The sequence below is a fragment of the Athene noctua genome, chromosome 11 (assembly GCF_965140245.1).
Source record: "Athene noctua chromosome 11, bAthNoc1.hap1.1, whole genome shotgun sequence".
In the NCBI taxonomy this organism is placed as follows: domain Eukaryota; kingdom Metazoa; phylum Chordata; class Aves; order Strigiformes; family Strigidae; genus Athene; species Athene noctua.
In genome coordinates this window covers 12,653,983-12,676,487 of record NC_134047.1, presented here as the reverse complement: position 1 = coordinate 12,676,487, position 22,505 = coordinate 12,653,983, and the positions used below count along the sequence as shown (strand labels likewise).

Genomic DNA, 22,505 nt, shown 5'->3' with positions numbered 1-22,505 from the left:
AAAAGGATGGTTCAAATGCAAAAGGAACAACCCAATCTCTGAATCAAGATAATTCTTTTAAGATCTCAAAACAGAAAAGCGGTGTGTGATAAATCTTAAGAGAACGGAAGTATTTCAGCCTACCAGGACAAACACAGTATCAATAATATTTAGTGTTCTCTCAGGAGGACTCTGTACTCTGTAAGGAGGGTCAGTACTAGTCCTCCTCCTCCTGCCCCAACGTATCTGCAACATTTGTTATTTACAGCTCTCACGTGCCTCCTTGTGACAGTACATCAGCCTCAGAAGTACTTTCACAGCAAAGGCATTTCCCTTCTTTTGTAATTAAAGGAAAGGTGGTCCTGGTAAGAGTCTCTGTGAATGGAAGCGCCACATTGTTACATGCAGCCACAATGTTCTTCCTAGACCCCATTATGAGGATCAAGGTAATTGCACGCTCCCTGAAACAGCTTGAATGGATGTGAGCACTCACTTTCTCAGATGAAAGAACAGATTGGCCTCTGCTTGAGAAATGCTTTTCTCAAGAGACACAAGGCTCTTGGGAGTACCCAACAACTACAGGCTGTTCTCTATATTGCTTAAAGCCATTACTCTAACAGGTTCAGTGGAAACAGATGTGTAAGTAAAGAAAACCATTCTAGAGAACTGGAGAAAAGAATATGCAGCTACTAAGTATGTAAGGGCGCAGAGGAAAAACAGGTCTGATCGATTGTCAGAAAGACAATCTGCACTGGTAGGCTAAAGGCATATGTCCTTATGATTTTAAAAGCTACAACAGATAGAGCAGTTGTTGCAGTCAGTTTCAGCTGAATGGACTCTGCGGGGAAGACATTAGCAGATACACTACTGGGAAGAAAAGCATACTGCTCCTCAATTAGTGAATGTCAGCTAGGGCAGTTGAGGCAGAAAGCAATCCCTTTATAATCAAGGATGACTTCCACATACATTCAGTGCATGCAATATAATGGCAGTTTAGCCAGTAAACAAAGACTAGTTTCTTGGATGCTGGATAGAAAGTGTCCACACAGCAGATTAAAACATTTTCCAAAAATGGCAAACAACAGCTGAGAAGACCAGTCTCTCAGACAGACAAGACCCAACTACCCTGTGCTTACTGCAGTATTGTTGAGGTTGGAAGGGACCTTGAGACTGTGCAGCCTACCCTGTGCACAGCAAGGTCACCTGGACCAGGTTGTCCAGGACTCTGTCCACTTGGGTTTGAGTATCTGCAAGGATGTTCCACAACCTTCCTGGGCATCCTGCTGCAGTGCCTGATCACTCTCCCCATGGTTGGGGTTTTGGCCTTTTTTTATTTTTAAGTGGCAATTTCTGTATTCCAGTTTGTGTACACTACTTTTTGTTTTACTAGGCACCACCCTGAAGAGTCTGGATTCATCTTTAGTCTGAACAGCAGGTATTTATACACATTGAGATTCCTCCCTGAGCTTTTTCTTCTCCAGGCTAAACAGTCCCAGCTCTCAGACTCCACTAGTATGACAGTCCTGCCACTTGATACCTTAACAGCCCTTCACCGGACTCTCACCAGTCTATCCCACTCTTCCTCACACTGGGGAGACCAGATCCAGACAGAGCCCTCCAGGTATTTCACCAGCACTGATCATCTCCCTGTTCCACAGCTGGTGTCTACCAGGACCCCAGGTCCTCTGCAAAACTGCTTTCCAGCTGGTCAGCCACAGCAGGTAGTGGTGCATGGGGTTATCTTCATTTACAAACCTGAATGATACACAGCAAGTAACAGGCTGGCAGACTGCTAGGAAATTCCTCTCCCCTCTCCTTAGGCAAGTAAGCTAAATTACTATTAGTTTAATTTACTAAACAAAAATTGTACAGTCAAAATACTTCTATGTTTTTCACTCTGGCAAAATGACCCTTAATTATTTAATGGTGTTGGAATGAAAGTGATTGCCCTAGAGGAATTGAGGCTTTCACACTTCAAGCCTTTTTTTTTTTCCTCCTCCACACTTTAAGCCTTAAGCCCTGGCACCATGGGCTTACATCAGTAATGTATGCTTTCTGCAATGTCTACAGAACAAATATACACTTGTGCTCAAGCCTGGTTGTTTGTAGAAGGCTATGTGAGTGTCACCATGTGACCCACAGGCAAGCAGGTATTCATTCTTGTCCTTGGCTGCAGGTACTTCAGTGGATGCAGTCAAAGCTGTTGTCTTCATATACTCCTGGAAGGCCCTTCCCAGCATCTCCTGCAAGTCCGTTATAGGCAAGATTTAAAAGGTAGAAGTTTGGTACCACCCTGAGCTGCCAAGATTAAGACAAACTCCTCTAAGTAGAATGGATCTGCACAGAAACTACAGATGTTTTCATACAGGCACAAAGGAATTTAAGTATAACTATCCACGCTGAAGGAAATAAGATACCTCATTACCTTTGGAGATATATGCAATTCTAAAACAAGAGCAATTGTCAGCCAGGCCTCCCTTCTCCCCCTGCCCCCAACCTAACTGAAGGACAGCAATAAATCTTCTTTAAAAGAGTGGGAAGACAGTGCACTGCACGCAGCATTCAGTCTTTAAAAAGACCCAATCTACAGGTTAACAGCAAAACCCTCCAAAGTAGATACGAGGTGGGCTGAAGAGGCGATTTCTTTGTGCAAGTGCTTGCTGTAGGTAAGCAGGGTTGCCTACAGGCTGCCTCTCCTTGCTCCAGCAGTGCCCAGTGTCAGTCAGGAGTCAGCGAAAAATTTCAGTGAACTACTGTATTACCAGAACCATTTTCAATACATTGAAAAAGCAGTTGAAGAAGAGGATCGCACAGAGAATGTAGCTAGAAAAAAATACCCTGCACAAAGGCATGAACTGACCCGTCACATCCAGGGGGTAGCTCAGAGGCATGTTGATTGTGAAGCCCATTTCCACAGTGTGAATTCTTATGTTTTTATTGAATATATCACCACTCATGAAATACAGTACACTGCAGTCATACTTTTCTCTAGGGGGTGAGTCTGGAATGAGAGAGAATAAAAAAAAAATACACGGAAGACAAATGTGAATAGAAGTCATGTGGAATTCAGTCACTCAGCCATTCTTCTCAATTTACTGCCCTTGAAGCACACAGATTCAGAATTCTGTACATTTATTTTCCCAGAAGCCTGACACTAGGCTGAAACACATATCAATGGAACATAACACACAACTGCCTTGGCTCATGAATTACTGGCATTCAACCAGTGGCTACAGGGCTAGCAGGCCTGCTCAGAGCTCACACTGAAGCATCAAAGCAGCATGATGAAGCAGCTCATCTTTCTAAAAGTGGATGTAAAGGAGTCTGCTTTGCAGCTGGGAACTGAGATATGGCATTCTTGCTAACAATCCACTGCAGAGATCAACAGCTGTACTAGGGCTTCCCTACAACACAAAGGCTGGGTACTGATTAAATACCTTGTTCTGTGCATGGGAAGAGACACCTGAATGCTCATCTTCAACCAAATGCTCGTGATATAGCAGAGATCTAGTGTACTTGTCAGGTTTGCTGTGGATAGGCTGTTTCATCTTCTTTATCTGGCAGGTGACAGACACCCTATAAGGAAGCAGATAAAGAAAAAAAAATACAAGATTTGAGATAAACAGATTTGAGAGTGTCTTGCAGAGTTCTATTGACCTCTCCCCCACTTTGCTTTTTGAAGTGTGTGTCTCTAAATACTTGTAGTTTTGTGACCACATGCAGTCTTGAGAGGCTGATAACAGATGGTGCTCATTAAACTGGAATGAAATTACAAGTTTAACAACCTCAAAGGGATTTGCCACATGGACATTATGCTAAACAGAAAAGGAGAAGAAAAACACTTTTGAAAGGTCCTAAAAGCTTTCAACAACAGCATGCTAACGTGGATCATCTGCACCTTAATTCTGTCCCTTGGTCGAGCACAGGGCTGCATTCAGCTGGTTCCTGCAATCCACCTCTGTTAGGGTCAGCTTATCTCTGACTCGGGGGTTGATCACCAGTCAAGCCTGGAGGGCAAAGTTAATGCCCTGCCAAAGAGTTTAGTTCAGTATTTTCTAAGAATATCTGGATGTCATCAAGCTGACAGAAGAGGCAGGCTCTTTCTTGAGAGCTCTGTTGCTTTTCCTATCAAATGGCTTTGTAGTCTTTGAGTAATCCACTTTTCAGCTTTGTTGTTTTACATTTCATCTGTAATCACCTAAAATGATCATGCAGTATGTGGAGGGAAAAGAAAAGGGAGAAAATCAATGAATGATTAGACATGTTCGCACAGGAGAGAGTCTTGTAAAATGTATCCTCCAGCTTCATGCTGAGATTTCCCCTTCTATTCTTAGCTTTATTTTGAAAGCTAGATGCTGCCTTTGCTTTTTAAGTTATGCAGCCTGTCTCCCATGCTAAGGCTTTGCTCTTCTCAGATTCTCAGCTGTAATCACACTTCTGTTTTCTGCAACATTCCTTTCTTATCTTCTGCTTTGAAGACAACGATTACAAAATCCTTTCTAAAACCTGTCAGGATTACACAGAGCAAGCGGTCAATGACCTTGTAGGGCTCCGAATGCAAACTGGGATGCGGAGTGTCTCTACTTTAGCTCACAGATGTGCATTTAGTTTAAAATCAATAAAATATTCACACACTAACTCACGGGCAAGAATAGGAATTATTTCTCCTCTCACTATGTGACTGTCCTGGGAAATGTGATGAGTCTAATAGCATGTGCCAGACAGCAGGCAAAAACCTGTAAGAGCACAAATGGCAGCAATTCAGTGAACCTCATCTAAGGGGCACCCCCACAGATAAATCACAGCTTGAAGCAACTCTTCATTTAGCCAGCTAAGCCAGGGAGGCTTCCCCAGTGAGTGATTTTTCCCAGGATTATGACAGTCCTGTAGGTTAGTCCACCTCCAACCCGTGCACGTTAAAGGCAACTTTGGCCAGGGTTACACTGCGGCCACTTAAGTTACTCCCCTTTGCCTACTGCTGCCTCCGAGCCCTGGAACACAAACCACATCGCAGTCCGAGACATCAAAGCAGCTGCCTCTCCCACAATCCTCAGTGAGATCTGTTCTAGCAAAGTCGTAACTGCCATCAGCACAACTTTAGTCTCTTTTACACGCTTTCCCTCAGCTGAGATTTTTAACACAGAAGTGGTGATGTTTTCACTTACTCCTAAAGGCCAAGACATCTATCGTGTAATTCCCACTCAGACAGCCCCACAAGCTAAGCTGGGGAAGACAAATTCACTTCAAATAGTTTCAGCTCTTCTTCCAAATGAAAAAGATGACACTACATGCTCTAGCAACCTCTTTCACCTTGGGAGACCAAACATTTTTAAGCATTTATACTTTCCAAAACGTTAATTTAATCCTTTTATTCTTTAGTAGGAATCCATACAGCAGTCTTTTACTTCATGGTCCTCCAGGACCCCCCTCCAAGGGATTTCATAAAGCCACCACTGCGACTAGCGGAACTCATCACTCCCCATTTCCACTCACTGTTGCTTATTGTTTTACTTCTCCATTAGAAACAGCTTTCACTCAGCCTGCAAGGCCAGCATAGCTGTAGCCTGTAGAGAAAACTCTTCAGTGAAGCAAGGCAACACACAAGCCACATGCTCCAAAAAATAAAAGCTGTGCTGTAAGCAAGGGACCTAAGAAAATGCAATGCCAGAACTTGCTGCCCTCACCAGACACCTCCCGTATTCTGTATTACAACCTAAGCATACCAGTGTATCCTCTACCCCTACTCTGCAACAAAATCCACAGGAAAGGAGAAAAAAAATATATTAAACATTATACCAAAACAAGGTGAAGATGCACCTGAAATCAGAAATCATGTTCTTCTGTCTTAAACATCATGATACTACTGGGGGGCATGCAGGCAGGAAATGTGGGCTGAAGAAACACTGTAGTGCCAAGCTTCTGGGGAAATACAGGCAAAGTAGAGAAAAGGACATCACTGCCGTGACTGTGATGTCAATGAGATTTAACTATAAGATACACAGGAACAACTAAAGAAATACCTGTAGATTTTCTAGCACTGAGATCTTTACAAGAGTAATTCATTAGGCAGTGCACACATGCCCAAAAACACACAAATAACCAAAACTCTGACTGTCTAAGCAATACACTTTGTCTACATTCCAACTTTTTTCATTGAGATGTAGCCCCACACACACACACACAGCCTCCAAAAAAACCCACTTACCATGAATTCTGTTTCATGTTTTGGCAGCAGCTGTGATTACATAGGCCTTTTCTTCAGTTGTTGTATAACACGATGCAAAAATTCCGGCTAGGCATAGTGACAGCACCAAAAAAAGGAAATAATATTACTTTACAAATAACAAGAATCTTACTTGTTTACCAAATAAAGGCTCACATATGCATTGTACATTGCTGTAAGTATATATTTCTACATAAAATATGATTGAGGGAAAGGATTACAACAATTGTGAGAAAAACTAACAAGTTTACAGATGCGAAGCCATACATACATTTTTCCACTGAACCTGCTCTCAGCCTGTCCATTAGAAATAAGAGAACTTTTTTCTTAGTCTGAAGCTGAGCTTTCAAAATAAATAATTTTTAGGAACAACACGAAAAATGTGAGATTTCATTAGGAAAGGTTACAAAGCACTTTACAGTGTTTGTTTCTCTTCTAAAGGATCACAGTCACACAATGAAATATTTATTTTTACTGTAATTGCTGCTTTATTCAGTTATTTGTTGCAATTAGAGATTGTAGTATTATACATAATTGAGAGCAAGGGGGAAGGGAGAGAAGGATAAGAGGAAATACACGTAATATCTCTGCAAAAACGTAAAATACACACACGGAAGTGACCACAGCTCTTTAAACTGAACACATTGATCCCAGAGAACAGACTACTGTTACCAGGACAAAATAAAACATAAGAAGCTGCAATAGTAGCCTGAGATAACATCACTTAAGCACACGCACCCTTCTGGCAGCAAGGCACAGTACCAACATGAAGACACATACCTGTTGGGAAGAGCTGGGTGAGAAACTCAGGATGTGCCAGAAAATCCATCCTGCTGCTTGTCTCTGTGCCTAGAGAAGTCACAGAAAGAAAATCCCTCCGGGTGAGCCCTGCTGCATGTTTTAACAGAACAGTCAAAGTCAGGCTTTGAGTCTGAACTCTGGTACTAGTCACCAGCTCAGCACTGACAGATGTTCACACAACCAGTTCTTACAAGTGTACTTTTCTCGTAGAAACACATCAGTGGCTATCCAAGCTTTAGGAAGAACTGATTTTTCAGTAGAAACAGCTGTCCCTCAAACAAAAAGAGTGAGCATCACCCTGCACCTCAGAAATCACCAAAAACTTCCTACTATGCTCTGCAGTAAGAAAATACAGGTTCTCTGAAAACAAAACAAAAATTTATACTAGAGAGAGAAAAAAGTATTCATGAGCGCTTCACCCCTGCAGCAGCCAGCCGAGTTAACACTCGAACAAAGTGCAAGATTCCAGGGGGACACCGCGGAGCCATGCAAACCGCTCCCAGCCCCCAGAAACGCCGAGACACCCCGCACCCCACTGCCCCCAAACAAACAGAGCAAAGCCGGAGCCTCTCTCAGAGCTGCCGCAGGCCGCAGCAACGCGGCGCCAGACGCCTGCCAAGCCGAGCCGAGCCTCCCCGCCCCTCCGGCCGGCCCCTGAAGCCCGGTGCTTAGCGGCTCCCACCGCTACAGCTCCCCACAGGCCCGGCCGGGCCGCCAGACCCGAGCTCTTCGGCCAAGGCCTCGCCACCCCCTCCCGCTCACCCACCTCCAAACGCCGCCGGCAGGAGGACGAGCCTCCAACCGGAAATGGCGACCAGCGCTTCCGCTGATGACGTCACAAGCGCGCCACCGGCTGCAGGGCGCATGCCTGACCCGCGGCGCGTGGCGGCACTGCGGCCCTGATTGGCCGCTTCTGCCTTCGCACATGCGCGCTGCTGCCAGCTGCAGCCGGGGCTGCTTCCGGGGTCCTCAGGGCCAGGCGAGGATGCGCCGTTCTCGGTGCTCGCGGGCCGGCAGCGCGGCCTCTGCGTGACGTAGGCGACCTGCGGAGCCTCGCCGGGGTCGGTGCCTCGCTGGGGTCCGTGCTGTTGCGTGAAGGCCCGGGAACACCGGAGCGCGACCCCAAGGACAGGGCGCGCACGGCGCATGCGTGAGCCGCGCAGCTCCCTGCCGCCCCCTGCCGGCCGCTGCCCCGCCCCGCAGCCCGCCGTCAGGCATGCGCCGTGGGGCGCGGCCTGCGCGCCCGCCTCGCCGAGGCTCCTTGGGACCCGGGCACCAAAGCGACGGCCCAGCTCTGAGGGTCCCCCCGACCCCCAAACCCTGCCCCACAGCCTCTCCTCATCATCCCCACAGTCTGCTTTCAGCTTCCCCCCCCTCTCCACTGCACTGGTAACAGCTCCGTGTTGTGATTAATTTCTGAAAGGTGCTTAAGCAATATGAGATGCATCTCACTTTGTTACAGAAGAAGGATTTTTTGCATCTGTTGATGAAAGGGATGAGGGGAGGCAGGGAATTGATACAGGAAAATGATCACCTGCTTTGCAACCTACTTGCTTACAGCAATTTATAATGATTTCTGAATATTGCTTAATAATCCTGCTTGCCCTGACTGTTCTGTGGAAGCTTACCAAGGGCTACTGTGTTTGTCAAAAACAAAGAGACGTCATTGGGAAGCAGATGTGTTCTAACAAGCTAAGTCCTTACAGAGCACAGATAACAGTGTGGGGACAGTAGAAACTAGTATGCTAGTGCTTTTACATAAAAAATACAGGGAGTAAACTGGTTGGGACCACTCTTGTGGTTCAAGAAATTATTTAGGAGGATCTATGCATGCTCCAAGGAACGGGGTGAAAAGTACAAGGTGAGGAAGACTGAGCCTTCCTCCAAAAGACCCCCGAGGACGACCACCAGGAGGCAATGTGCAGGCGCAAAGATAACAAACTGCTGACACCAGCCTTTTGAACTAACTCCACCTTACTAATACATATGTACGTTTGTATTATATGACTCTATGAATATGTATATCTACACTATAAATTTATGGTAAAATGCGCTGTTGGTGTGCAAGCTTTGTGGAGAAATCCCCTTGCACGCCAGTGCTGGAATAAACATACCTGCTTTACAACTCTCTTCAAGTTGTAGAGTCTGTTTCCGTGCTTCAGTGGGAACCATCTGCTGCAGGTGGAAGATGCAGCTTTTACTGTGGCAGGCCCAGCACAAGGGCACAATGGGAAAATTTCAGGCTGAGGAATAGCCTGAAAAAACAAAAGCATCAGAAAAAGCCAGAGGACGCTGAGAGCTGCAGGGCCCATAGGAGAACAAGTGCTTTTATCACCACCTTCATTACCACAGCTGATGTAAAGGCAGAAGAGACTAGAGGTGTCTACATAGCACAGCACACTACAGATCGTATGTAAGCTTAAAAAAATTAAAAATTAAATAACAATAAAAAGCCCTGAAAATTAATGTAAAGGAAAGTAGGCTTCAGTAAGCGTGATACGGCTCTGAGTAAGGTGAAGCGGCACCGTTGGAGCAGCCTCAGCACTCCTGGCTGGTTTTGCAGGGTAAATCTCTGGGAAGGACAACTCACTGAGAAGCTGCCTGACCCAACAGTACAGTTGGGCTCGTTTCAGTTATTTGAGTCAAGCATCCAAGAACAGAAGGAGTCTATGAGAGGTATCAAAAAGCAATGGGTTGGAAACAGAGAGAAGATGAAATGCTGTCCTTCTAGGTAGTGAGAGATTGAGAGATAAGTAGGGTAAGTTTGTGTATAATATGCCTTGTTAGGTGAACTACCATGGCTGAAGTTAAATAGCAAGTTCTCAACAGGTTAAGTGAGAAGCAGCAAGACATGGATCTAACTCAAAGCTTCCTCCAACTCTAGATGAGAGAAATCCTGTTTCTCTTATGAAGGATAAATTATCTTTCCTCTTATTGTCTGTGGTGGTTAACAGATTACCAGCATCTCTGTATGTAACATAGAAAATTATAGAGAGAAATAACTTTATGTACCTACAAAACATAGTTTTGAGATCTAGGAGAAGCTCAGGCAAATCACTTGTCTGCAAACACTTTCCACAGCACACTGTACTATACCTCCCTAGGTGTAGCTTTTCCACAGAGGGACCGGGAGGATGGCACCCGCATCCATCCTTGCCTTGGAAGAGCAGAAAATTACCCTCAATGGAAGCCAGAGGTCCCTTAGTTATAGGCATTGCAGAGTGCCATGCATAGATGATACGTACTCACACATCAGGCTGATGACAGATTTTTGTTACCGAGGCAATGACGAGTAAGTGGCAAAAATGTGCAACTACAGTGATCCTGTCTTGGGGAAACCAGCAGCAGCTACTGGTTCTTGCGAGAAAGTTGGTTGCTCTGAGAAGCATTTTTATAAGTCAGGAAAAAGCACAGGTAGCAGCTTCACAGAAAGTACACGCTTTGAAGCTGACAACCCTGCTCTACAAAAAGGAGCTTGCTGTTCTGCACAGCTGGTCAGAACTGGACTCGGGCGCGTAACAGCAGCATATCAAAAGTGGCATTTAGCAATTTTTAAGGAAAACATCTTTCAGTAACACATCAGGTGTCTTATGACTGGTTTTGTCCAATTACTGTGCTACGAGCACTGCAGACTGTGGTATTATTGTCTGCTACCACATTATTGCTGGTGTTATGTAGCCCCAAGTCTCCACTATCACACAGCTATTTTTCTAGCTGGGTAAGTAGCAACTCATGAGAGCATAACAACCACATAACACATCAGCTGTGACAGTCCTTTGCCCTGAGAGTACAAATAATACTGGAACCTGCTGACTTCATGGAAGCCTCTGGAATGACCTACAGCTTAATATTATTAATACTGGAGGCAGAAAGTGTTTGGAGGGACCGGAACAACAGAAGAGGAAGGTGTTTCAGGAAAAGGAGTGTTGGTGATCTGTTACCCTGCTCGCTATCTCTAGCAGTATGAATAACAACACCCCTCCTCACCACCAGAAACAGGGTTTCTCTTGTTTGGAAAGATTTGATTTTACTACTTCGGTCAGTTTACCTTTCTGTCTTCTCTTGAACTTATAAATATTATCTCTTTTCCTTTTCACACATGCAATCTGATAACAAAACAAAACAGAAACACTCTAAGCAGTGCTAAGCCAGGAACTGTTAACAATATCCATGTGGTTGGAAGGGCTGATTTATTCCTCTGTGCTAGCCTAAGGAGAGGGAAATAACAAAAAATTGTTATCCAGGTAACTCAGGATTGTTACCCAGGCTGGGATACCTCCTTCTGGAGGAGTTTCTGGTGATATCAAGGGTCCCCTGAGCTGCATTTTTGTTCCATTATTTTATCCAGTTCATTAGGTATGTCAGAAAAACCCATTCACCCATACTCTTGTGTTATCTGTCACCATTTGTTATTGTTGGTTCCATCTCTATAGCAAACAGATAAACTTTGCATTTAGTTCAGATGAACAACTATAACATTTAAGCATCCATTTTTACCACCTTCTTTTTCCTTTCCTTAATGGAAAGGTCTTAGTACACCACTTGCTATAATGCACTGTAGTTAAAACTTTTTGGAAACAGTAAATTCTGTGTTTAAGCTTTGGTTGTTAGATAGGGAGTCCCCTAATACCTCACTATACCATCTTCTGTGGGAGTTATTTTTGTTCTGGGTCAATCATATTGTTGCTTACAATAATTCTAATAGGAAGAAAGGGAAAGCTGTGTGTGATTCACTACTATGCATTATTCAGCACTTGGTAAACATCCAGCACACAGCTCTTTCCTAGCTCCTCAAGAGCACTGGCATGAGGCACTGCAAATCAACGTTCTGGGGATGAGAATTTCATTCATTCAGCCCGCCCCCGGTCATCAAAACATGCTTCACACAAGGCAGAGCAGCTTGAGAGCCAGAGCTTCAGAACCTGCCCAGCTGCTGGGTATGTTCATTTGGAAACAATTAGTCTAAATCAGTCTCCATGGAGGAGAAAAGCAGTGCTGAGATCTACCCCTGTTCTGCGTTGCCATGCCAAGGTATCAGGCTCCCTCCAAACAAACAACTGGAGGAGACCCAGCCCCTTAGCAATAGCCTGGTGACAGCTGTCAGGAATCCAGGACTTTGGTTCCAGACTATCAGCAGAGGGAAGTGGTGTAAGAGTGAGGATGCTGAAAACATGCAGGACATGCAGTGGCACCACACCCATACAACACAGCTTCTTAATGACATCCTTAGGTGTCGTTCAGACAAACCCCTCAACAAGGCCTTGCTGGCATTAGTTGTGCCATTGTATAGAAAAAGTAGGTCAAATCTATTGTGACTCATGTTTATGTCTAAAAAATAGACTTGGTTATTGAGAGTCCAAATTCCACCTTCTTTGCTGAGGCACAAAAGACTATCAGACAAATCCATAAGGTTTAACTGGCTGAAAAATGCCAGTAAACACTCATGTAAGTGTTAGTACTGTACCATGGCGAATCCTGGGAAAATCTGACATAAATACCGAATAAATGTCTGTAAAATATTCTCTGACATGCTGTGTTATGTTGGCATGCATCACCTGACACAGGCCATGGTTCTAGCATCACATTACCTGTGTACGAAGACAGCTTTGTCCAAGCAAGCTTTCAAGCTAGAAAGCCCCTTTGGTGTTTCCCCTCCCATTAAAAAAAAAAAAAGCCAACCAAGTAGGATTAGTTGCATAAATCAGGATTACTCTGAAAATTACATTCAGGGAATTTGTGTCTTAACAAGTCTGGGGGAAATCAGAAACTATGAATTCAGGAGTTTTGCTAATGGCATTCCCCCCATGCCCCTCCCTCCCTCCACATTCCCCTGAAGGAAAAGTACTGTATAGAAATGGATTCCATAGAGACACAGTGCTGTAGTTAAGTCCCTGTGCTCAGCAGCTGTCACTCTTCTCTTTATATATGTACATGTATTTGGAGCCGAAAGGGGAGACTGAACTTGCACAAAGAGAAGGCTTCTCTGGCTTTTCTGTTTTCTTGTGCTGACACACACATCCGTAGATCCTGTAAAAAGCACTCTGAGCATGTCTAGGCTCTTGCTCATTACAGCAAATATTAAAAAGAAAGAAAAAAACCCACAACCCAAACTGTCAGACACAAGAAATATTTGCCTCGGCCCAGTATCAGCTTTCCGGCAGGGGTGGATGGGATTAATGGCTGCTGGCAGGCTGCATGGCTTAGCCGAAGCAAGTGCTTCAGGAAGACGGAGAGCTCCAGCAGGCTCAGAGACATAATTCACACCAGATGCCTTTGCTCTGGGTTCTCTTTCTCTCCCCTGGTGTGATAATGATCCTGATTTATTAGTGAAGATACAGCAGCACCCTCTTCCCAAACGGTGTGCTGTCTTTACAGCCTGCCTGGGTTCTTATTAATACTCTTTATCCCTCCCATTTCAGAAAGAGCAACAGTACAAGGCGGAGGAGAAGCTGTTGCCTAGAGATCAGACCATGATGTTGATACCCAGGCCATGCTGTTTGCCAAGCATTATGAACCAAACCTGCACAATTTCTGCATGGATTATTTGGTTGTAAACAGGTTTATAGGGTGGCAGTATTAACACAGGCAGGAAGGACACACAGCATCGGTTATTTCTTCGCACACAGCAGCAGCATACAATCAGTCCAGGTTTGCAATCCCCACGCTTTAAGGGGCGGCAATTTTCAAATTCCAGGCTCATCGTAAAGGTGGGAAATATTTTCCAGAATCAGATTCAGATTTTAAATATTGGATTTCTTAGCACTATTGGCTTTCTTCTTGCATCCTTGGATGAACCCCGGCCGGCACTGGTCTGCTGTCCGGAACCGAGGTGTTGCGTGACATTCAGGACCAGTGACAGACCCTGCCAGCCAGCCGGCTCGCTCGGCTTTCGGCATGCTGCAGCACACACACCAACAGCACCTGGTTTCTAAATCGCACTATTTGCATCCAGCACTTCACACATACAGGATGAGCCTGTAACATAAATAACACTACCCCATCTCCCACTCATTTATGTAATCTCTGCCTCCACACAAACACATGGTTAAATAGACTCCAAAGGAAAGCCCCAGTCGCTCAGGACTTGCATCTTGCTATCTGGCCCATCAGCTAAATCAAATCCTGATGCACAGAACACTTGTCAGGTCATGCAGACTGACTCCCTCTTGTCTGGTGCAAAATTAATCTTGTTCATTTGCTGGGCAGGATCCTTGGGACCCCTCTGGTCTATTACTGATCATCAGGCCCAGGCCAGTAAAGCAAGTCAAGCTTTCAGCATTGTGAAGTTACCAAAGGATAACCCAAAGCACCACTTAAAATGCCTGTTCTATCGGACAAATCCCATTCTATATCCATATACCCTGTTCTTAATGCGAGAAGGACCTTGGACCAACTTTAGGCTGGTGGAACCTTTCTTGAGGAAAACAGGGTGACAGCTGGCATCTGACAAGGGACATAAAGCCTGAGAGCATCCAAGCTGCAAAGCAACTTGATCCCCACTTGCTGAAACTCCTTCCCAGGCATGAACCACTCGGGATTCATTCATGTCACTGGGTAAGATTTTGGGTTCAGATAAATTTAAGCTAATTGCTTCCACTGGCAGTTTGTTTCTCTCACTAAGCTCAGGTTGTTAAAGGTCTGAGATGAAATTTAAGATACAGCTTTTGTAGACAGCTCATTATGAGAAAACAAGAAGTACAAGCATGCTGAGCCATCTGAAAGTTGGGAACAGCAGGCACATTTTTACCAAATTATTAATTATAATTACTGAACATGCACACTGTCCTAAGTGCAGGGCACTAGCCCAGACTTTTGTTCAAGAAAGGCTACTTGGGTGGGACAGCAGGATGGAAACCACACAGCAAAACCCACCTTCAATGCAATGTAACACACACCTGAAAACTCTTCTGGAACAACTACAAAAGGCTTCACAAGCTGCAAGTATCCTGCAGACATGTGTTGGGACCCCCTACCTATGCAGGAATCTTGCTGCAACCATCTATTTTTGTCACCTCAGGATTAGATTTCTACAATGCTTTGCACCTCAAAACTACTGAGGAGCAAAAGGTAATGTGAGATCCTGCTTACCAAGTCATGTGTCAGTGTGAGAAACACCATGTAACTGGTGCTCTGGGCCCTGCATTTACTGCCAGCAGGCTCCAGGTGGAATTCAAGATGTTTTGTTTTCACCCGTAAAGCACCAAGTTCTTTGGCAGCAGTGGGTGCCCTTTTCCTGTGCCAAAATGCTGCAGCTGAGCCAAGAGATAAATTCGTTTGGGGTATTGTTCATGTGAGAAGTGAACTGATGGCAGAGAAGTCTTTGTGGAGCTGCTACAGCCCTCAAATTCTTAGCTAAGTCAGCTAAAGCCAAAAGTTAATAGTCTCTACCCATGCTGAAATACTTACCAATATTTCATTGGTTGTAAGAAAGTATGGTCTAAGGAGAAAATAAAGTCTTTCAACATCAACAGCTCTGTTACATATTTTAATGTATGGCATAGGCCTTTCAACACTTTCATAATTTACACTGCAACCAGTTAAATCACAGCTATGTTGGCATTGTTGTTAAAGTTGGACCAGAACCCTACCTCTGAGAAATTTTGTCACATCCAAACCGATCAGGGTGTAAACATGGTCTAGAGCACTTCCCAGCCTAGAAAATTTCTAGCACTGAACAGACCCTGTAGTGACTGACACATTGGGAATCTGCCTGGATGCAGAGTGAACAGGTATGTAATGACTTTCCTTAGCTCCAAATGTCTATTTAAAGACTCCACCCTCCTGTCCCTGTTCTTGAGCTTTTTGGGATTTTCTGTACTTTTTCCTCCTCCACCTTGTCTAACCATCCCCCACTTCTAAAGGCAAAAAATCTTCTCTGCTGTCGAAGTCTCTTCCTTTGTCCTTGTGCTAAACTTTCATTATTGCATGATTCTGTGCCAGTGCACTTGTCTCCAGACCCACATCACCCAGGGACTAATCCCCACTGGTCCCAACTCACCATCCCACTCGTTACTGCGCTCTGGGCACCCATTGCAAGCTGTGTGGTGCCGGTCAGACCCCAAAGCCACTCGGGCTTGGGCTGGCCCTGAGCAGTCTGCGCTCTCACTACAGTGTTTCAGTCCCTGTCTCGCAGGCCAGCCGTGATGCAGAGCCTCAGCGTTTCTGCTGCAGGGCCGGTGCAGGTATCGCGTTGGTCCCGGAGGAGTGGGAAATGTCAGGGAGCCCGGAGCACACCCGTGTCTAGCGGCTCTCACAGCCCCACTCTCCCAGCTGGCAGAAAGGGAAGCAGGAGGCAACTAGAGATTTGGGGGGATGGAAAGGAGGGAAAAGAACCTGAACCCAGTAGGAAGGCAGAATCTTCTCCGAGCTCTCAGGCTCAGCTATTAAAACCAAAGGGGGAGTCATTAAATTACCCAGTGCCCTGACTCCTTCTCAAGCAGCAAGACAACTGCTTCAGAGGGACACCACCCCTGGGATAAGACAACTGCTGCCTACGCTACCTGTGGTCAAAAGGATATTTTTAAACAAACTGCAGGAAACAGTTTTTAATTCACAATTTTTTTTGTTGTCATTAACAGGCAGGAGAAAATAGTGGTCACCTGTCTAAGGAGAAGAAAAGCTGGTAATAAACTGTCCTATTAAAATAAATTCCCTAGATCTCCTCTCCAAAGCTGGCAGCTGGCAGTGTTAAGTCTACTATCTGCCCTTGCTTGGCTTGTTACTTAATTATGACAGAGATAGGGGTGACAATCTAATTACACTGAAATGTGAATCTGGGCTTAGCACTGCACATCCCATACATGACCCAGGAGATACTGAGAGAAGGAAGAGTTTCCAGGATGGAAATAGACAGCTACTTTCATTTATTAATGGTTTTTCAAACAAGGGCCATCTTGGAACCTGTTGAAGGGAGGCCCCAGCAGAGATATACCATAACCTTAGGGACTGTGTCTCAGGCAGTTTAACAGAGTTGTGTGTAAACCATCTCTGCTGACCACCAAGGAGAGAACCAAAGGTTTGCCCTTCTCCAGTCCAGCCACCTGTCTAACCCGTGTTCTTGTTCCTGAGCAGATGGAGAGGAAGACACATCTCCTAACTACCTTGTGACTGAGAAAAGATGCCTTTTTCTCTTCACTATCATTATCCATCAACACCTCAAAAACAGTAAAGCCTTAAACAAAATGTTTAGTTACAGTAAAATCCCCTTGTTACTGAAATGGAGGCAGACACAGAGCACTGACCAGTCAGTGGGTACAGCAGCAATCCTGTACCACCCCTCTCCTCCCCCCATCTTCCTTTCCACATTTAGATCACAGTTACTGCTGTCAAAAGTGCAAGAACAATGAAAGTCTACGGAGAGCTTTCTGCATAGTCCAATTAAATGCAGCTGCTCCAAAATATCAGTCCATCTTACGGCTGCAGTGTTATCTTCCCTACCTCACAGCATCCCTGCTGCTTGCAGAACACAGGACGGAGCATATCTCTCTGCCAGCCCTTAGCTGGGCAGTATTTATGCTGCCCAAGTGCCACCTCACTGGCAGAAGTGTGCTGCTTACCTTCTGTCCTGTCCTCATTATCCCTCTCCTCAATTCGAGTACTGCACAGGTTTTACTCCATGCTCACTCTGTGTTAGTTAAGGAGAGGGCACTACTTCAGACGAGTGCTGGTGCTGCCAAGAGCTGGAAAAGATAAACATGATCTATGTGCTCCAGAACTGAAGTGAGACAAAGACAGCTAAGACTGAGGATACTGGAAGTTATGTTTAAAAATAAGAAATAAAAGCAAAGCCTTTCCTGTCAGCTCTTACAGTGCTTCAGGAGAACCAAATATTTCCTTGGGCAATAGGAAATGAGCAGGTATTTCTTACAGCAGTACTCACATGTCAGCATGAGACAGCCCTATAACTGGCTCTTGGTATTGATGTTAAGGACTGAGGGAGTTGAACAGCTTAAAAGTCACTTTCTGATTCTTTTGCACCATCAGATTTCTCTCCAACTCAGGGCTGAGGTACACTGAGAGAGATCACAGAAGAAAGTTTGAGTTCCTGAAGCTATTGGTGAGCCTGCCCTGTTGATTAATGGAGTTGCAATATCCCAGACTGCAAAACTGGTTCAGTTTTCCAGCATTAAATTCCCCCCGTTTTTTAAAAAAAAAAAGAAAATACTGAGCTGAACACTACTCCAGCACCATTTCAAGTCTGTGTATCCCGGACTGACAATCCTCTTAGCAGTTACTGTCACCTCAGGAAAAGGATTTGACACATTCTATATAGGAAATGTATTTTTATGGCCATGTAATGAGCTGATAGCTGTTTGTCCCCTCGAACAGCCAGGAAAGCATTCGTGGCTCTCAGAAAACTTCTTCTCGATTCCAGTCACAGGCATGCCAGACTGGAGCCTGCAGATGAAATGGAAACACTATTTTCATCTACATCGAAACACGTTTTCAGCTTCTGATGGAGACATTCAGCTAGATGTGTGACTAAGGAGCCACCCTGGGCCAGCAGCTACAGAAGGGGATCAGGAGGGAGGACTGGAACCAAATTTATCTTTCCAAGAAATTAGTTCACCATCTTCTAATCAAAACTGGATTCAAGCCTTCAATTTTGGAAGGGATCACACTAATACATTTCTCACCACTCTACTTCTGAATAATTTCTAACCTACAGAAGAGGTGAAGGGTTTCACCCTGTACAGAAGCATCTTTCTGCCAGAGCAAGCAGGGGGGGTATCGCCGAAGTGACCTGCACACAGCGATTGGGCCTTTCCCCATTGCAATAGATTCATCCTATTCACAGGCAGTAGAGCAGAAAGAGAAAAAAACAAGTAGGTAAAAAAGTTACATGAGAACCATCACAGGTTGGGTACAGATTCAAAAAGTAGGCAGGATTCAAGTCAGATCTATTGCTATTCGAGGCAGGACTCACACACTGTCTTTAGCGAAGCCACAAGTACACCGCTACTTTGAACAGCAGACTTAAGACATCATTTTTTGAGTGTTTAGATATATGCACAAAATATGCATGCACAATCACCACAAATGCACAATCACTTGCTCCTAATTAGCCAAAGGGTAGGTATTAAACTACCTATCCATGAAGCACCAAATATATGTAACCATGCAGAAGTCTCATCTTTCAGTCTCTACACTTTCACCTGTGTGGAAAAATGATGGTGCAGAGGTGCCACCATTTTCAGGCATGCTTTGAGATACCATTGCTGCTTAAATACTTTGGAACCAGGGGATGAAAGGTGCCACACGGGCACCCCAGCACCCTGGGGAGGATGAGCTGTCCTGGCTGTTCTCCACAGAGGTAGAAGCTGGATAGACAGAGGGAAGCCCCATTATTTTTCTTCATAATCCTAAAATCCTCTCCTGATCTAGCTCTGAGAACGTGTCTATTTGGAAGGCTTGCATGACCTCTGGTTTTTTTTTAGTGGGTGGAGAGGGAGTGCTGGGTTTCAAAGAAATATGTGATGCAAAAGATTTCTGTTATTCCAAGATACTGGGATAATTTCCAGTGATCTTTAACTTTTTCAGATCAATGGATTTACATGTGCTTACTCCAGAAATCAGTTCTGATCTTGGTCTCCAGTATGACAAATTAGGAATCTGAAATCAGAATCAGTCTAATGAAAAACAAATGTTTGTTGATCCGGTTTGCTGCTACAGCCTCACCATTTAAGCAAACGAAACCTCAGTGCTCTGTGTAAACTATCTTTCACGGTAGAGTAAAAGCGCATTAAGGGGAGGCAGTTTCTATCTCAGCTAAGGAGAGTAAATGACCAGAATGGCTGTTCCTAGTACATAAAAGCTGCAATTACAAGCTCATTATTTAAGCAGTGAATTTCTGATGATTAATCTTCCTGGATTCATTCAGACACTTAGAAATCTTTCTGAAAGGATCCTCAAAAACATAGCAGTTCTGAGTAATTTTGAATATTTTATTCTACATTCCTCAGAACAGATTTAAATAAATTACATTTTAAACTCTGTATTTTAATAATTGTAAAACCTGCAGGGGAAGAAGTAAAACCACTTTGTGCTTAATACGAATTTACCAACATCGTCCATAATGTTTAAAAAAACCCCAACACCAATAAAACCACACAAACACTCTCCTCCTTGATTTTAAGAACAATTTACATCTTTTAACATTTTTTTTTTCTGATTTAGCAAGGCAATGATATGGAGATTAAATTAGCAGAAGTACTACAATAGCAACATTATTTTCTGTGTTCTTTATGAGCTAATGGCTTGAGGCTCTGAAACAATTTTTATGTCAGGCAAGATGGAGCCTGTCTTCCAAGCAGACAAAAGCACAATGTCTTTCAGCAGATTAAGCAGCTCGTACCTGCTAGTGATATATCAAGCTTCTTATTTATTGTTCTTACAGGAACTTTATTTCATTGTATTATAGTTAGTATTCTTGTGGTCAATGAAATCTGCCATTCTTAACCCTCCTGTTAGATTCTTTCTTCTCTCCATTATCGTGCCAAACAATTTAGTTCTTTCTTAGTCAATAAATTGCTACAGAATTAAATCAGTATTGCTGTAGAAATTAGTCATAGAGTACAGGCAATATTATATGGGGCCCGATTAAAATATTCTCCTGTACAGAGCACAACAGCTCTATTCAACTAAATAAAAGTGATACATTGGTTCTTTTCAGTCTCTTTGGGCCAGATTCCATTACCTGAGCGTAAAACTAGAATGAGTCTGCTGATTACCTTGAAATCCCTACATGTTTTACTCTAATGAAGCAGAGAGCAGAATCTGGCTGTTAGCTGTTGTCAAAGAATTCGCATTTACATTATTCTCTTGTTGTTAATTTTGAGATTCAGTGGGACTTGTCCAACCCTTGCTAGCCGGCTCACAAAATGTCTCAAGAACATAACAAAATAAACCAGCCACGTCATTTCTAGAAACTGCACATCTTTTCCTTCTTTACTAGTAGGATAGTACTGACCTGATGGCCGGTACTTCAGAGTTTTATCTTTAACACCCCTGAGCATGAAAGCTGGCTAACAATGACTGAAGGCCTGTTTTTAAACAACCAGCAGCAACAAAATGAACGCGTCTCCTTTTAGCCCTTTCCAGGAAGATGCTGGGTTTGAAATAAAGGCAGTGGGAGAGGCAGGGGCACAGAAAAGCAGTGCCTCCTTTCACCATGGCTGTAGTGCAGTCAGGCTGTTGCCCCTCCTAACAAATACAGTGACCTTTTAACTTGTACTGTAACATGAAGGTCTCTCCTGCTCCCTGATACTGCACACTAATGGATTTACCAGCCTTCTGCATTCTTCTAAAACTCTTTTATCAACAGGGGTGAACTCTTAAGGGACTCAGGGGCCTGACCAAAAACAATGACTGCAGTTTTGCTGTTTCCATGGCACTGTAACAAGGGGAACATAGAGTTAAGATTTAACCGGGTGAGAACAAACTTATACCTCAGTGGTTTACTCACCTAAGAGTGACTATGCTGTAACTTGCCCCCACAGCCATCTCGCAACAGGATCTCCAATCTAACAGTTCTTGTGCAGTCCTGAAATGGAGATTCACTTGTTTAACATGTATAAACTGGGCTAAATTTATATAGGCTGTTAGCTTTCTTCTCCAGGAAAGCAAAACCTCAAATTGTTTTGTAGGAAGAAGAAAATCATCATTGAATGAGACACAAATGAGGATTTCAGGAATGTAATATAACTGCAAATTTAATTGTCCAGGGAACTGCTTGAAGCATAATGGGAAGCAGGTTCCCAGGTAAGCATTCTGAGCATGCTGGAATACATTGCTTTTGTTAAACAATGATGCCCTGTATATCTTATACTTCACTCTCATACAACTGCCATCTCATATGGCCATATTAAAAAGTACATTTGGAACATATTTATTTCATCTCTTTTTGCTTATTTTCGTTCTGTTTCTCCACAGTGACCAGATAAGGGTAAAATGTGTGTGACTGTGTCTGAGAGGAAAGAAAAAAAAGAGGACACTCTGATATATTTCCTCATTTTTCCTAAAAGGGGATGTCTGCATGTGTTCTTAACCCTTGCAAGCAACCCTAAAATATATTTAGACAGAAGAAAGTAAAAGAGAAAGCTATAAATAGCTTCAGATTCAAACATAAAAAATGATAAACTGGAAAAAAATAGTGATTTGCTAAAAGATAATTAAGATTTATAAGCCTCTGTCAGGAAAAAAAAAAAAAAAAAAAAAAAGATGAGTAGGATGTAGTAAAAATATCATGTGATGGTTCCAGTACAGTATTCTTTCTGTTCCCTCCTAATATGGGGACAAAGACTTGAGAGAAATCAGCACTGTATTCAAATTAAAAGCAACAGCTGCCACCTTCTATAACGTAGCCAATAAATTAATAACTGTGCAGAGCGGGGGTGCAAAAAAACCCCTAAGCACACACTGGGAAAAATAGTAAAGCTGAGTCAGATGGTAAATGGGTCTGCACAATCAACAAAAGACAGCAAAGAGCCTGGTGACAAACCGC

At 43.8% G+C, this 22,505-nt stretch overlaps 1 long non-coding RNA gene across 1 annotated transcript in view; it reads right to left on the bottom strand.

The window, feature by feature from the left end:
• Positions 1-20,003: 20,003 nt before the first annotated feature.
• The window catches only part of LOC141964778 (uncharacterized), a 33,705-nt gene continuing 31,203 nt past the window's right edge, over positions 20,004-22,505 (bottom strand). Inside the window, exon 9 of the long non-coding RNA XR_012634381.1 lies at positions 20,004-21,545. This is a non-coding gene — a long non-coding RNA (uncharacterized LOC141964778). The remainder of the gene's footprint in view (positions 21,546-22,505) is intronic.